The 14401-nt window shown below is 34.6% G+C and overlaps 1 protein-coding gene across 1 annotated transcript in view; it reads left to right on the top strand.

The window, feature by feature from the left end:
* The window catches only part of PRKCA (protein kinase C alpha), a 466501-nt gene that overhangs the window by 349122 nt on the left and 102978 nt on the right, over nt 1–14401 (top strand). The window lies entirely within an intron of this gene.

Genomic DNA, 14401 nt, shown 5'->3' with positions numbered 1-14401 from the left:
CGAGTCAGAGGAGAGAAAGTGGAGGTTCCTATTATAGATGACCTTTTAAAAAAGCTGAGCTATAAAAGGCAGAAAAGATATAGAACATTAGTTAATAGGGATGGAAAGATCAAATGAGAGGGTTTTTTTTTTTTTTTTTTTCCAGGATGGGGGAGATAGGGCCCTGTAGCTAGTATTTATTGAAAATAAATAAAAGAAATGAGGAAACAATACAATTACTCTTTGCATATTATGTGATGGTATACTTAAAGACCATGGGGAATCAACTAAACAACTAATAGAACAATTAAGAATTTTAGCAATGTTGCAGCATATAAAACAAAACCATATAAATCATCAGCGGTTCTATATATTACCAAGAAAAACTGGTACGAAAAGATAGAAATAGAAATACTATTTAAAATCACAGTAGACACCATAAAATACTTGGGAGTTTACCTTCCAAGACAAACTCGAGGATCATATGAACACAATTAAAAGTAAGTAAGACAGATCTAAATAATTGGAGAAGTACTAATTGTTCACGGATTGACTGAGCTAATAATAATAATTCATACTAGGTTAATGTACTTATTGAGTATAATACCAATTCAGCTACCAAATATTTATTTCATATGGATAGAAAAAAACTAAAGTTCATCTGGAAGAACAAAAGGTCAACAATATCAAGGGTATCTATCTCTTTATCTATCTGATGGTGGTCTATAGTACCAGATTTTAAAATCATATTACAAAATGATAATCATCAAAATAATCTGGTACTGGCTAAGAAATATATTAGTGGTCCACCAGTTGAATAGATACCTAATACACAGTGGTAAATGACCAACGTAACCTAATGTATTGAGCAGAGTGGGGAGAAGGTAGGATGAGATGGAATCTCCTGAAAAATATAGAGAGGTTAGTCTTAGTAAGGAGTAAGGTCACTTCATCCTATGAAAGAGAAGAGAAGGAAGGCAAATTGGCAGAAGAGTGATAAGAGATGAGGATGAGGGAGCTTATGGTGAATGTCCTGTTTTTTCTGTAAAATATGAGTCAAGTTTCTCATTTGAAAGAGATCTAAAACTGATCTTTGTCATTTATTAAGAAAACAGAAAGAAGTGTTCACTATTTGTTGCTCCTTAAGTGGATATGAAGTAGCTACTCCATTAATTTGATAAAATTTCAGAAAATTTAGCTTGGAGGCTTAAAAACTTTGGTAATTTTTTGTTTTTGTTTTTAAGTGTGTCAGTTTTGGAAAGAGATTTGTCCCTAACAATTAAAAATGGGCCAGCATAGAGAAATTACCCAGATCTTGAGAGAGATTATGTCTTTGACGTTTCCCTTGTACTTCTTAAAAATTACATGGTGAAATGGATTGCTCTCTCTCCTTTCTTAACTCCATTGGTAATGGGGTCTGCTATGGAGTATCTGATTGAGTGGAAAATTCTATGCTAATTAGAGTCAGATAAAAAAGTGAATATTGGTAGCCAAGTGTTTTCTTATAAAGAGAAAACCATTTAGGGAGTCTAGCAAAGTGACCTCCCCAGCATAGATGTTATACTCAGAGGTAGCAGCATGAGAACACCATTAAAAATGAACAGCAATATTCAGGACCCTGCAGTGCTAGAGGTATTTGTTGTGTTGGCCATGTGGATATATGCCTCTCCTCTTGTGTATTCTCTGTGTGTGTCCACATCTGTCTCTGATTCTTTTTTTCATTTGTGAGAGAGTAGGTCTGAGTTTTATGAGGATAATGTTTTAGTATTCTTATGAAACCATCTTTGCAAATGCCTTTAATTTGAACTGCGTCCTTTAACCAACTATTGAAGGTAAACACATTGGTGGGGGCTTTTGAAATTTAGTTTTAAGAATGTGGACCTACTAATTACCCTCAACCTGGAGTAGTCATCTACTAATTACCCTCCTACAGGGCTATTTGAGACATCCTTTCTAAAAGACAGTACATATAAACACATTCTTGTCTTTTTCTTTTCTGATTTCTTTCTAGGTTGCAAGTTTGTTGCCATATCTACCCTCTACTAAATGTAACACCACTGTAATCAATATGATATCATATATGTACTATATATTCAATAAAAATTTAGTCATAATTGGAGTACAGCCTTGATACCTGATGGGTCCATTATTCTATTCTTTTGCCCTGCTCCCCCTTCCTGCCTTTAAACTGTAAATTATGAAAATTATATAGTTATTTTATTCTATTTATGAAGCCACATAACTGGTAGAATATGTAAAAAGAGATGTGAATCAATAAAGGAAGAGCATAGATTATTGTAATTTCTTATGCCATATCTGTAATTCCATTTATTGACCTTTGTAGGTCAGTTTAAAGTCAGATGGGTGCTAAATATCAGGATATTCACCTAGGAAGTCCATATGTTTCTAATTCTCTTTGCTATAGTTTTAGTCCAACTTTCTTTTTTGTATGCCATCATTAGCTGTGGGAGGATAGCTTGGGAAATGGGAGAATGCTATTTTTGCCCCTCTTTTCCCACAGTCACTATCATTTTCTTTTTTTGGGGGGGGGTTAGCTATTGAGCTCACACAACTAGTTAGGTATCAGAGGCTGCAACTAAACTAAGGTCCTCCTGACTATAGCACCAGTACTCTATCTACTGTGTAACTTAACTGTCCCTTAGTCTTTTCCTTCAATTTAAAAAAAAGGGGGGGAAACTACTTTTGTATCAGAGCCAGAAATCAACTGTAACCTTCTCTTCCTATTTATGACTGATTAAATTATTTCCAAGTTTCCAGTTTCTTGTAGGAGAGCCAAACTAATCAACCAGAAGGTCTTAGGTGAGCTTTTAACTCCATGAATTATGGTAGTATAATTTTCTTGAAGGAACAATATCCCTCAGAAGAGGGGAAGCAAATTATTATAAAGGTCTTTTCCAAGATTATCCCATTAGCATAAAAATAAATAAACATTGACAGAGCAGGTCATTCTTGTGTAGGATTTTAAGTGCTTCTAATTATAGAATTATCATTTAAGCATAGAACTAATTGCTATGAAATTGTTGCAGGAAACTTGATCTGCTAGAAAGAGCTACAATTACTGAAGAATTGGCTAAAAAATTGCAAATTTGTCTCTCTAAGCACTCAGACTTTCCAGTCTAAATCTTCACAGGGAATAAGGGGTTGGATTTGGGGAGTGAGGCAAATAGAGGAGAAAATGAATGCCAAATGAGGTTGTTGTTTTTTTTTTAATCCTTAAAGAACACACTAAAAACCTATTGTCCCAAATGGAAATTATTTTATAAATATTAACCATAATTCTTACTCTGTATTCAAAGACTTTTAGTTTCCTCATTGGGTTAGATTATATAGTTTACTGTGTGTTTCACCTGCAAACAAGTAGATGAAGACATCATCTAAAAGTTATTTTCAGTGTTAATTTATTGTGACACAAACAGCGAAAGATCTGGTAGACATAGTACCCAAGCTCCCAAAATTAATGAGGTGATATTATTTGGATCAATTATTGCCATTAAAATTATTTTTAATTTTTTTCTTTTTTATTAAGAACTTGCCATCAACAAACATTAATATTAATATAAGATTGTATTGAAACTATGAACTAATGTTACATTTTAAAAGTATGTTAACTATAACACAGTAGTAACAGAATGACCAATTTTATTTGCCAAATTTCTTCATTTTATTTTGTGTACTTTTTTGTTGATGTTCTCTTCATTCTTTTTGTGTCACTATAAACTAAATAGCCATCTCTTATAATAAATATGTACAATCAAACAAAATAATTCAGTGTAGTGGCTACATCTGAAAAAGATGATCATATTCTATACTTTATCACATTTCTGCCAATGTGATAATGTTTTATCAACAAATTCCTAAAGTAATGCGTGGTTATTGCACTGATTATAGAGTTCTTACAGAACATCTTCACATTAATTTATCATCAGTTAAATTGTTCTGTTATTTTTGCTCTTTTCACTTTATGCAAGTTCAAATAAGTTTTCTCAGATTTTTTCAAAATTCATCATATTTATTCTTAGGGTGCAATAATATTCTGTTGCATTCATAAGCATCCACCTTGTGTCCAGGACATTGTTAGAACAATAAAAAAAAAGTGGCATTATAAATGTTTGTTTGAATGAGTCTTTTCCTTTGTTTTTTATCATTCTTAGGGTATTTGCCAAATAGAGACATGAACACATTTTAGTGACAGCTTATAGATTCATTTTTTTCCTTAGAACTAATTTCTCTTCAGTTGATTCAAAGCTCCAACAATGGAGCAGTTTTCCTGTTCTCTAACAATTTCTATTTTCATTTTTTATCAACTTTGCTAGTCTGATACATGTGACAAAGAAGTTTAGTTATTTTCATTTATATAAATCTAATTATTAGTAATTTAGATCATCTTTCATATTATTGCAATAACTTGCATTTCTTTTGAGAGATAATATTTACAAAAAAGTGTTTAACACAATGCCAAGCATAGAGTAGGCACTATGTGATATTCTTTTCATTCCTTTCTTCTCTTTTTCTACATTTATCCCTTAGTTTCTTTATCCAGTCTTGTAACATCTAAATTTCTACAAATTTATCAAATAATAGTGATGACAGTGGATATCTTTGCTTTATCTTGCTTCTTATTAGAAAGATATCTAATGCTAGTTCTTGGTTTTAGATAGATATTGTTTAAAATAATAATGTCTTAAATATAGATATATCTTGTAATTTGTCAAAAATATTTCATCTATTGTTATACCCATATTTTTAAGGTTATTACTAATATGCTCTATTACAACTATCGTTTTCCCAGTATTAAACAATCCTTGTGTTTCTGGTATAAATTCAAACTTGTATAAATTCAAACAGTCTTTTTAATATGTTACTTCTTTGTTGATATTTTATTAAACTTTTTTAGCACCAGCTCAGTCAAGCAATCACCTGTTAGGAGAACTGCATCTTCCGAACTTCTCTAGGTTACTCTACTGAGTCAGAGATCGCACAAGCTATTTAGTGCCTGCCTTCTCACTCACCCTCAAAAAGGAGATCCAAGAAAGCCCCCGGCTTCCTGAGCCATCTTATGGTGTGCTAATATTCATAGGCTTCGGGTTGTCCTTTACTTAACAGAGGAGCTCATTTAGGTTTCTTATTGCTTTTGTTAAATCTCAGAGAAATCGTCAACTTTTCATTGGTTTTTCTGAAGGGAGTAAGCCTTTCTTTGCTGGAATTATCCACATATTCACTTTGTTGAAAATCCATATGAATTCTAGAAGAATCAATCCATTGACTTCCTTGGGAGGGCTATTTTTCCCATTTTCCTTAACACTTTAATGGCAAATTTGTGGCTAATGAAAGAATGGCCATGATCTCTTCTATTATTTTGGGATCACAGTTTCTAGAACCATTTAGGGGAAGGAACAGATGGAGATAAAACTTTCCTCTAAAGCAGAGGTTCCTAACGTAGAGTATGTAAACTTGTTTTAATTTTTTACAGCTATTTCAATATAATTATTTTCCTTTGTAATTATGTAAACTATATTTTTTGCATTTAAAAGCATTATACTGGTCTTTAAACTTCACCAGATTATCAAAAGGGTCCACAACAAAAAAAGATTAGGGACCCCTGCTCTAAAATTTTCCAAGGGAGCTGAATTTTTGGATGGCTGTGGTAGGTGATATTGATGGGACAGAGAAGGGTTGAGTTGTTAATGTAGAAGAAACAGAGGTTTGCTGGAGAGATGAAAATCTCAAGACTTAGCTACTGCTTCCCTTCTGGCAGTTGATGACTCTTACTTTTCCAAAAGACTGACAGGAATTTCTCTTTTTTAATTCACTCTAGTATGGCCAAGCAAGGAGAAAATACTTGTTCTTTAACTGCATTTTGGGATTTCGTCCTGGAGAGTGCCTTGGGTACCAACTTGGGGGTGAAGATCTCATTTATATAACTGGAAACCAAAAAAAAAAAAAAAAAAAAGTCATGCAAGGGAAGGTGTGTATAAATTGGAAATTATAAATTCTTCTTTGTGGTATTATAACCAACCATTCATTCTGTTCTCATTACTTCTTTCAGATATATAGTCCTCTTGGACTTCATTGTTACTTATTTTAATAAGCCCCAAGAGAGCATAAATCTTATCCCAGCCCCTTTTCCTTACTCAGAGTTTCTGCCTTCTAACAGATACTGATTAAAAAACAACCACCATCACAACAAAAAGTTAAACAAAAAGTAGGGTAGGAAATAAGAAAATGTCTGCATTGGTATTCCATAGACAATAGAACAGGAGCTCCCACAGTGCTTATTTTTAGAAGACTATGAAACTAATCTGGTCTTAGTGTTGTAGTTGTTCAGATGACATTTATTAAGTTATTTTCTTATATTGACACAGCAGTACCACTCATCCTCCTACTGCTAGACCCACAGAGAGGGGCTCTGGCCCCAGCAAGAGAATTTAGCCTGAACCTTCATTTATTTTTAATTGCCAGCACCCACTATGCATTTTGTTTTTACATTCTCTGTAGGTGGTAGTGAGCAAGTTAGGGCAGGATCAACACAAAGACAAATAAGTAACTTCCAGGGCAATATTTAAGCATGTACAGAGACATGTGGGTTTTATAAAGCTCAAGGATGTTTTATCCAGGTCAGCATGTTATTGGTCTGTGCCAGTTAAAAGATGTAGCCAAGTGTGAGAAAACTATCAGCCTACAGTTGTCCAATATAATTGGCCAAGACATTAATCATCTCTCTTATTTGGGTGATGTAAGTGAGGGAAAAAAGAGAAAGAGTATTTACTTAAGGCCTACTATGTGCCTAGGCACTGTGTTCCAAAAAGAGCATTTCATTCAATCCTCACAATAACCCTGGGATTTAGGTACTATTTTTAATCCCATTTTACAGTTGAGGAAATCGAGGTCAAAAGAGGTTAAGTGACTTGCCAAGGATCATATAGCTAATAAGTGTCCAAGACTGGATTTTAACTTGTGCCTTCCTGACTCCAGACTTAGTGCTCTGTTACCTAATTGCCTTTATAAAAACGGGATGCTGAGTCCTGAGCTGAACTAAAGTAATGCTTATATAGAATGGGGTCATGGTGATGCTATCAGGTTAAAACTAGTATCTATTGAATGGGTTGCCATTTTGAATGAATAGAAAGTGAGTGAAGGACCTTAGAAAAATAGAGAAAATATTGAAGACCAAGGAATAAGCAAAACATTACTGCCTGTGTCTCAATCAGTTTGGCAATCATCCTTAGTTCTCAAGAGCTACTCTGTCTGGACACTTTTTAGCTTCTGGGCATGGATATATTTGTTCTTATCATCCTTGAGGCTTTGCTTTCATCATGAATTTGCAAGCATTACAACAAGCATTTTGTGATTTTGTTAGCAAATCCTCTGTGGTTCTTCTTAGCATCTCTCCCAGGTAAATGCCTGCTTTGTGACTGACATGTAGAAGGGGAAAAGGAAAATGAGGTAAATTTTATTTGTGAATCACTGGTTTAGGTCCCACTGTCAGAGAAATGATGCATATTGCCAGTTCTGTGTTTGAATTGTGAGTGTGAATTCTGTTCATCTAGTGATTATATTCTGACATGAAAATGCATTTTTTCTACTTTTTAATACTTAGGGATGTAAAGGCACCATTTAAAAAATCTGTTCTAGAAATCATGAATGCCTGTCAGTAGGGTGGACTACTTCTTGGGATATGTAAATAGAGCCTTTCTAATCCTGTAGTATCATTTCTTACTTATGACTGCTCTGCAGAATTGAAGATTGCCTTGGCATGTTAGCTAAATGATATGTGCTTTGTGGAATTAATGCTATTTGGCCAACAGACCCTTTGATTTTTTTTTAAATTGAACGTGTGATGGGAATTACTTGCTCTCAAATTTTGGCCACCTTCAATACCTCAAGTCTAGCTTCCTGTTTCTTATTAGAATACAAAATCCTTAGCCTTCCATTGAAGGCACTCCACACTCCTTTTCAGCCTTGTCTTCCACTGGTTCTTTCTTTTTAATGTTCCAGCAAAATTGGACTGCTGTTTTCCAATCTCACCCCATCTTTATCTTTTTCTATAATTCTATATAGGCCCTTCTCTCTTCCTGCAATATACTCCTTTCATTTTCTGTTGAAATATTTTCTCTTTCTTCAAATCCCAAACTCCTTTACCACTTTATTCCACAAAAACTTCCCTGATCTCCCTAATTTAAAGGGATCTCTTCCTTCTTAATTTTTCTTAGATAATTTATTTAATCTGGATCTCTCCTTTGTCTCTATCATTATCTTTAAAAACTTTTGAATTCTGAACTCAACAGTTCTTAACAAATACAAACATTTTCAAATGATAATAACAAAAGAGGACATATAAGAAACTCTTAGCTTCTGTCATGTGCCATTTTAAAAAAGGAAATATGCATCATTTAACAAAATAGTAACCAAATTATTCTATTTGTATCTTTTAGATACCTATTTTTCCAATGTATTCAAAAAAGTATTATTGCTGATCATTTTTTCATTTGTAGTACTGCCAGTAACCTCCCTCTCCTGATTCCCACTAGAAGCTATTCCTTGTAACAATTACCTATATTCAAGGGGAAAAAATAAAAATATTGACTGTATCCGAGAATTCGTCTATTTCTGTATCTCTTTGTTTATCATCCCTCTCCCAAGAAATGGGAGTTATATTTCATGATCTTAGTCTTTTGAAGTCATGATTGGTTGCTGCTTGGTCAGAGTTCTAAGGTCTTTCAAAATTGTTTTTCTTAACATAATTATAATAGCAATACCTTAAAATATCCTGATTTTGTTAATTTTACTCTTTATTGGCTATATAAGTCTTTCTAGGTTTCTCTGATTCTATCCCTTTCATCATTTTTTATGGGAGAATAAAATTCAATTACATTCACAAACCAGTTTGATTCTTCAAGTAGTGGCCAACTTTTTTTTTTTTTTTTTAAATTTTCTACAACAGGAAATGATACTATAAATATCCTTGTCCATAATGTTCCTTGATCTACTTCTTTCTGTCCTTGATCTACTTTGGATACATGACTAGTGGCAATATTGCTAGGTCAAAGGATATGTAGAGTTTAGTCATTTTGAGGAGATGGGGGTGGAGTTATAGTTCCAAATTATTTTTCCAAATGGTTGAAACAATTCATGACTCCACCAATAGTGTGCTTGTCCTCACTCATTCTCTTCAGCACTTTGGTCATCTTTGACAATATGATTGATATATGTCCTTTGGATTAGTTATTGATTTTTTTTCAGTTAGTTGGTATTAGCTGGCATTTATACAGTTTAAAACTAGCCATGTCTTTTGACTACTTATCTAGTTGGGGAATGTTTGTTATTCTTATAGGATTTTATTGATTTTTTATAACTTAGATATTCAACCTTTTATCAAAGAAAATATTTTTTCTCAGTTAATTAGTTCCCTGCTAAGTATACTGATTTTGCTTATTCAGAAATTAGTCAAGTTTATATTATTATTGTGTTGAGTTCTTTCAGTTGTATTTGACTCTTTGTGACCCCGGGTGGGGTTTTCATGGCAAAGATCCTGGAGTGGTTAGCCAATTTCTTCTCCAGCCCATTTTACAGATGAGGAAACTGAGGCCAACAGAGTTAAGTGATTTGCCTAGGATCACACAGCTAGTTTTTGAGGCCACATTTGAACTCAGGTTTTCCTGACTCCCGGCTCCAGGTTCTATCCATCAAGCCAATTAACTGCCAATTACAGTTGTCTATAATAATTTATGATCACCTTTATCCTTATTTTATGTTCTCTTCCATGCCATTGTTGTGGAAAGTATCTCCTCACTTTTATGATATGAAATCATAGTTGTATCTTCAGACTTTTGTTACTGTTTTTCCATTTCTATAAAAAATAATTCCTTAGTAGCTTGATATCTCATTAAATTTGCAAATTAGTGACAGCAGCATGGGATTATTGTGAGGATCAAATGAGATAACCCATGTAAAGTACTTTGCAATTCTCAAAATACTAGATATTAATAGCTATTTTAATTTTTATTATATTGGCGTAGCTCAATGACGACTAATTAGTTCCTCTCCGGTTTTTGTCTTCCTTTATTCCTATTAAAATAGTGTTTTATAGTTGTATTCACAGGTCCTAAGGGTATAGTATTAGCTGGACTATAAGATATTTTATACATTCTGTGATTATTATGAATGAGATTTTTTTTCTATCTTTTTCTTATATATCTTAACACATACTTATTTGTGTATCTGTTACGTCTCACTTGTTAGACTAATGTGTTGAGGAAAGGATCTTTTTTTTCTATTTTTTTATGTTCTTAATTTTTCTACATTTTCTAAATTTTTAATCTTTGCATTCTTAATCCCTCAAGCTGTAAAGAGCAGACACTATATACTTTAAAATAGGTTTATTGAATTCAATTGAATTTAGGCAAACAAAAAACAGAGTGACATTAGTTGATTCTTAGTGACCAGATTTCTCTGCTGATTTTGACTGATAGACTTGAGGAAACCAAAAGAAAATGATATGGCCACTACAATGTGAATGTCCAGACTTTCTGGCTCTTCTTGAAATGAATGAGCAGCTTTGGCAAGTAAAATTCTCTTGACTCCTTGCATCACTGGTTATTTAGTGTTTGTCAACAGTTTCAAGAGTCTCATAATAAAAAAGAGGGAATGGCCCAAATATAACAAAGTAGAACACCAGGGGAAAGAGGTATCTTTCCCACAGTGAGGTCTATAAAAAGAAAGGAATGAATATTTATAAAGCACCTACTATGTGCCAAGGACTATGGCAAGTGCTTTACAAATATTATCTCATTTGATCCACAGAACAACCCTGGGAGGTAGATTCTATTGTAATCTTTATTTTACAGTTGAGGAAACTGAGTCAGTCAGCGGTTAAGTGACTTGCTCAGAGATGCATGGGTAGTAAATGTATAAGACTGGATTTAAACTGGTCTCCTTAACATTAGGCTCACTTCTCTATTCATTGCCCTACCTAGCTGTCTCTGTAACATTCTAAAGGATAGCCATCAGTGTCATCACCTTACTGTATGTGATCAGGGCTGAGGGTGTCTGTGATGAATCAAGGGCCACTACTCAACTGAGTTTCCCTTTTTCCCCAACTTGATGAAACTATGGAATGTAAGGGGTCTAGTGATGAGGTGTCTAGTAATGAGATATTGATTAGAATGACTTTGGCAGGTCCCTGAGACAATATGAGATGGTAAGTTTTTAGTGGGAATTTAAAGGAGTGTTAAGATTTTCTTACTCCTTTAGGAAGAATTAAGTAGTTCTTCAGCAACATTTGATAGAATCATAAGGCACTACCCATTGGCTGAGCCAAGCTTCTGCAACACTCCTGGTGACATTTAAAAAGCAAGACAGACACACTCTCTAAACTTCAATCAAGACAAGAAACAGGACTATGAAATCTTATAGCCTGAAAGAGAGGAAGCTTCAGAAAAAGAACCAAACTCTTGAGGGAGAATTTTGTCTTACCTCTTGGGGGAAGGGATTTTCTTTCTCTTCATCCAAATTCAAAAGGCATGGAGTTTTATAGTAGAGCCACTCCCTAGTAGAAAACAATACATCGACCAGGGAGCAAGCTTCCAAAGCACAGAACATGCCCATCAGAAATACTATGGCAAAGAGGAAGAAACTGAACATTCTATGAGAAAACAAAAGAAATAGAGGCCTTGCAGCATCAAAAATAAGAGTTTTCTTGGCCACATATATTCCCTAAGAGCATGCCTCTTGAATAATAGAAACTATGTATGTATGCATCTACTCTTTCCACTAATGCTGTGTTTGAGAAAATACACTCTTAATTAATGAGGGGTAGAAATGTTTTGCAACTACTGTTTTATGATGCCATTTCAGAAAATGATTTTGTTTTGAGCTAATTGTGTCCTCTGGCTGGCAATTAAATGTAAAAACATTGAAATGATAGGTATTTTTTTTTTTTTTTGAGAAAAAGCTTTAGGACAGCAAACAATAGAGTACCTTGAACCTGTGGTTCACTCAAAACTCAGTCTGAAAATGGGCTCATCAATTGGTTGGATTATTCTTGGGAAAGTGAGTGTTTTTTTGAGTTGGGAGGAGACATGAGTTGCAGAAGCAAGATACATATGTATAGAAATATAAGTGTTTCGATAGGATCAACCAGGGTTTCCCACACTCATTATGTTGATTAGATTTGGTTCTCCCTTCCCTTATGCCAAAAAGGAAAGAAGCTGTCCCCAAGGGAAGATTAGCCCAAAACCTAAGACTCAAGCCATGTCTTCATTGATTTGCCTTCTTGGTGTCCTTAAAGCATAAGAAGACCCAGCCATGTGGAATAGCTGCCCTTCTGACTTGGAAAACTTCTCAAGGGCATACAAGTCATCATATTCTGTACTGCTAAACAGACTACTTTTTGGCAGTGGATGAGGGTTTTTCTAAGCTAAGAGCTACAATATCATTTTAAAATATCCTTTCTATGCTGTGGATTTTTTTAATTGTTAATTGTTTAATATAGAAAGGAAATGAGATATTCAAAAAATATCTCATTTCACTTTTGTATTAAACTTAAACTAACAGGTAACTTTGATCTTCTAATTAGTGATAAAGGAATTTACTATATGGTCTTATCAACCAAAACTTTTATGTACTCCCTGAAATGCAGCTGTCTCTATACACCACCACCAGAAGAGAGCTTCCTTAGGTACTGTTTTTAATGACAAATGTATAGTTCTCTTTAGTCCATTACCTATATGAAAGGTCAATAGAGTGCTGGACTTAGAATCAGAGGAGAATTGGACTCAAATTATTCATCTTATCAAAACCTTCCTTTGCAGACTCAGTCTTTTCAATCCCTGGGAATATTAATTGAGTCATCTTTGATGTTTTGAATCTCCCACCATAAGGACTAGCCCAGTTGATTGTTGTCTGAATTCAAACTAGCCAGCTTAGTCCACTGTATCCACTAACTTTTCCTAGACACCAGACAATGCGTCACTCTCAGAATGTAAGAATTTCATCTGGGTCATCTTACCATCTGTCTACTGCTATTCCCTAAGCCACTCCATCCGCCTTCAACTTCTTGTACTGGGCAACATAATCAATTCAATCCTCTTCTAAAAAGGACATGTCAATTGACTGCCTTTTGTGTCAACTCACCATCTCTATAACCCCTCCAGACCAAAACTCTTGTCCCTGGCCACTGCTGCCTTTTATGTGGCTGTCTTTCCTTATTAGACAGAAACTCCTCAAGGACAGGGACTGTCTCTCTTTTTATATTTTTATTCTAAGTCCTTAGCACAATGCCTGGCATTTAAGCACTTAATATGTGCTACTTTTCCTTCATTCTTTTAGGGCTGTGTGACTATAGACAAACCTCTTCGTCTTTCTAGGCCTCCGTTTTCTTCTCTGTAAAGTGGGGAAAATACCACCTATAGTGTCTCTTTGTTTCTTATAGTGTTGCTTCCAGTTCTCAGATGAGATAATTTATGTAGAGTGCCTTTTGCAAAGTGCTTAAAGTGCTAGATCTCTGTCAGCTATGATTAATTGATTTGATGAGACTGTGTCTCCTGAAGGGCGAACTTCTTTTCCCCACCCCCTAACCAATAACAAAAACAACAAAAAGTTGTGTGAAGCCTATTTTTGTCCCTATCTTCCAGGCTGATGTGAATGTATGTGATTCTATTAGTAACTGCCTCGGAACCAGTCCTGATTTAATTTAATTTAATATAATCACCTTGGTTATTTTCAGTTCTACTTCCTCTATTTTAAGCACAAAGGCAAGGGAAGTAATCAGAGATGGGGAAAGGGGAGGGGTAGGAGATACCTCTTGGCTCATCACCCGGTTATATGAGCAGAACCTGCTGACAAAGAGGTGGATCAACAAGACCTACTTGTTTCCCTAGCTGTGTTCAACTGTGGTGTCATTCTTTTGTGACTCTCAAGAAGAGTACATCATTTGAAGAAGGGGTGGGGGTAAGGTTAAATGTCAAGAAATACTAATAATCTAGTTTGAAATATAAATAGCACAGGTCTCTGATGGCAGGAGGAAGGAAGCCGAATAATGACACCTTTCATTTTCTTTCTCCTTTGAACAAATGGCATTTTTCCTTTTGTTCTTCCCTTTCACTATTTTACTCCACCATGAAGCCTCTTTTTGGCTTTTTTGTGTTCTCTGGTAGGAGGAAAAAATGTGGTAAGTAACTGAAAAGTGGGCATTGAGGAAACAATTTTGTGCACAAGTGTGCCAGACAGCAGTTCCTGCAGCAAGACACAGAAGCAAGGATCTGATGTGGTGATTAGTATTTAGAGAAAGAGTGAAAAAATAACTTCAGCATAAATGTCTCTATTCAAATCAATAAGCATTTATTAAAGACGTGCTTATGTGCTTATTAAGCACTGAAGTAGGAAGTATGAAGATGAGGATGAC

The sequence above is a fragment of the Sarcophilus harrisii genome, chromosome 4, assembly GCF_902635505.1.
Source record: "Sarcophilus harrisii chromosome 4, mSarHar1.11, whole genome shotgun sequence".
In the NCBI taxonomy this organism is placed as follows: Eukaryota; Metazoa; Chordata; class Mammalia; order Dasyuromorphia; family Dasyuridae; genus Sarcophilus; species Sarcophilus harrisii.
This window is presented reverse-complemented; position numbering and strand designations above follow the sequence as displayed.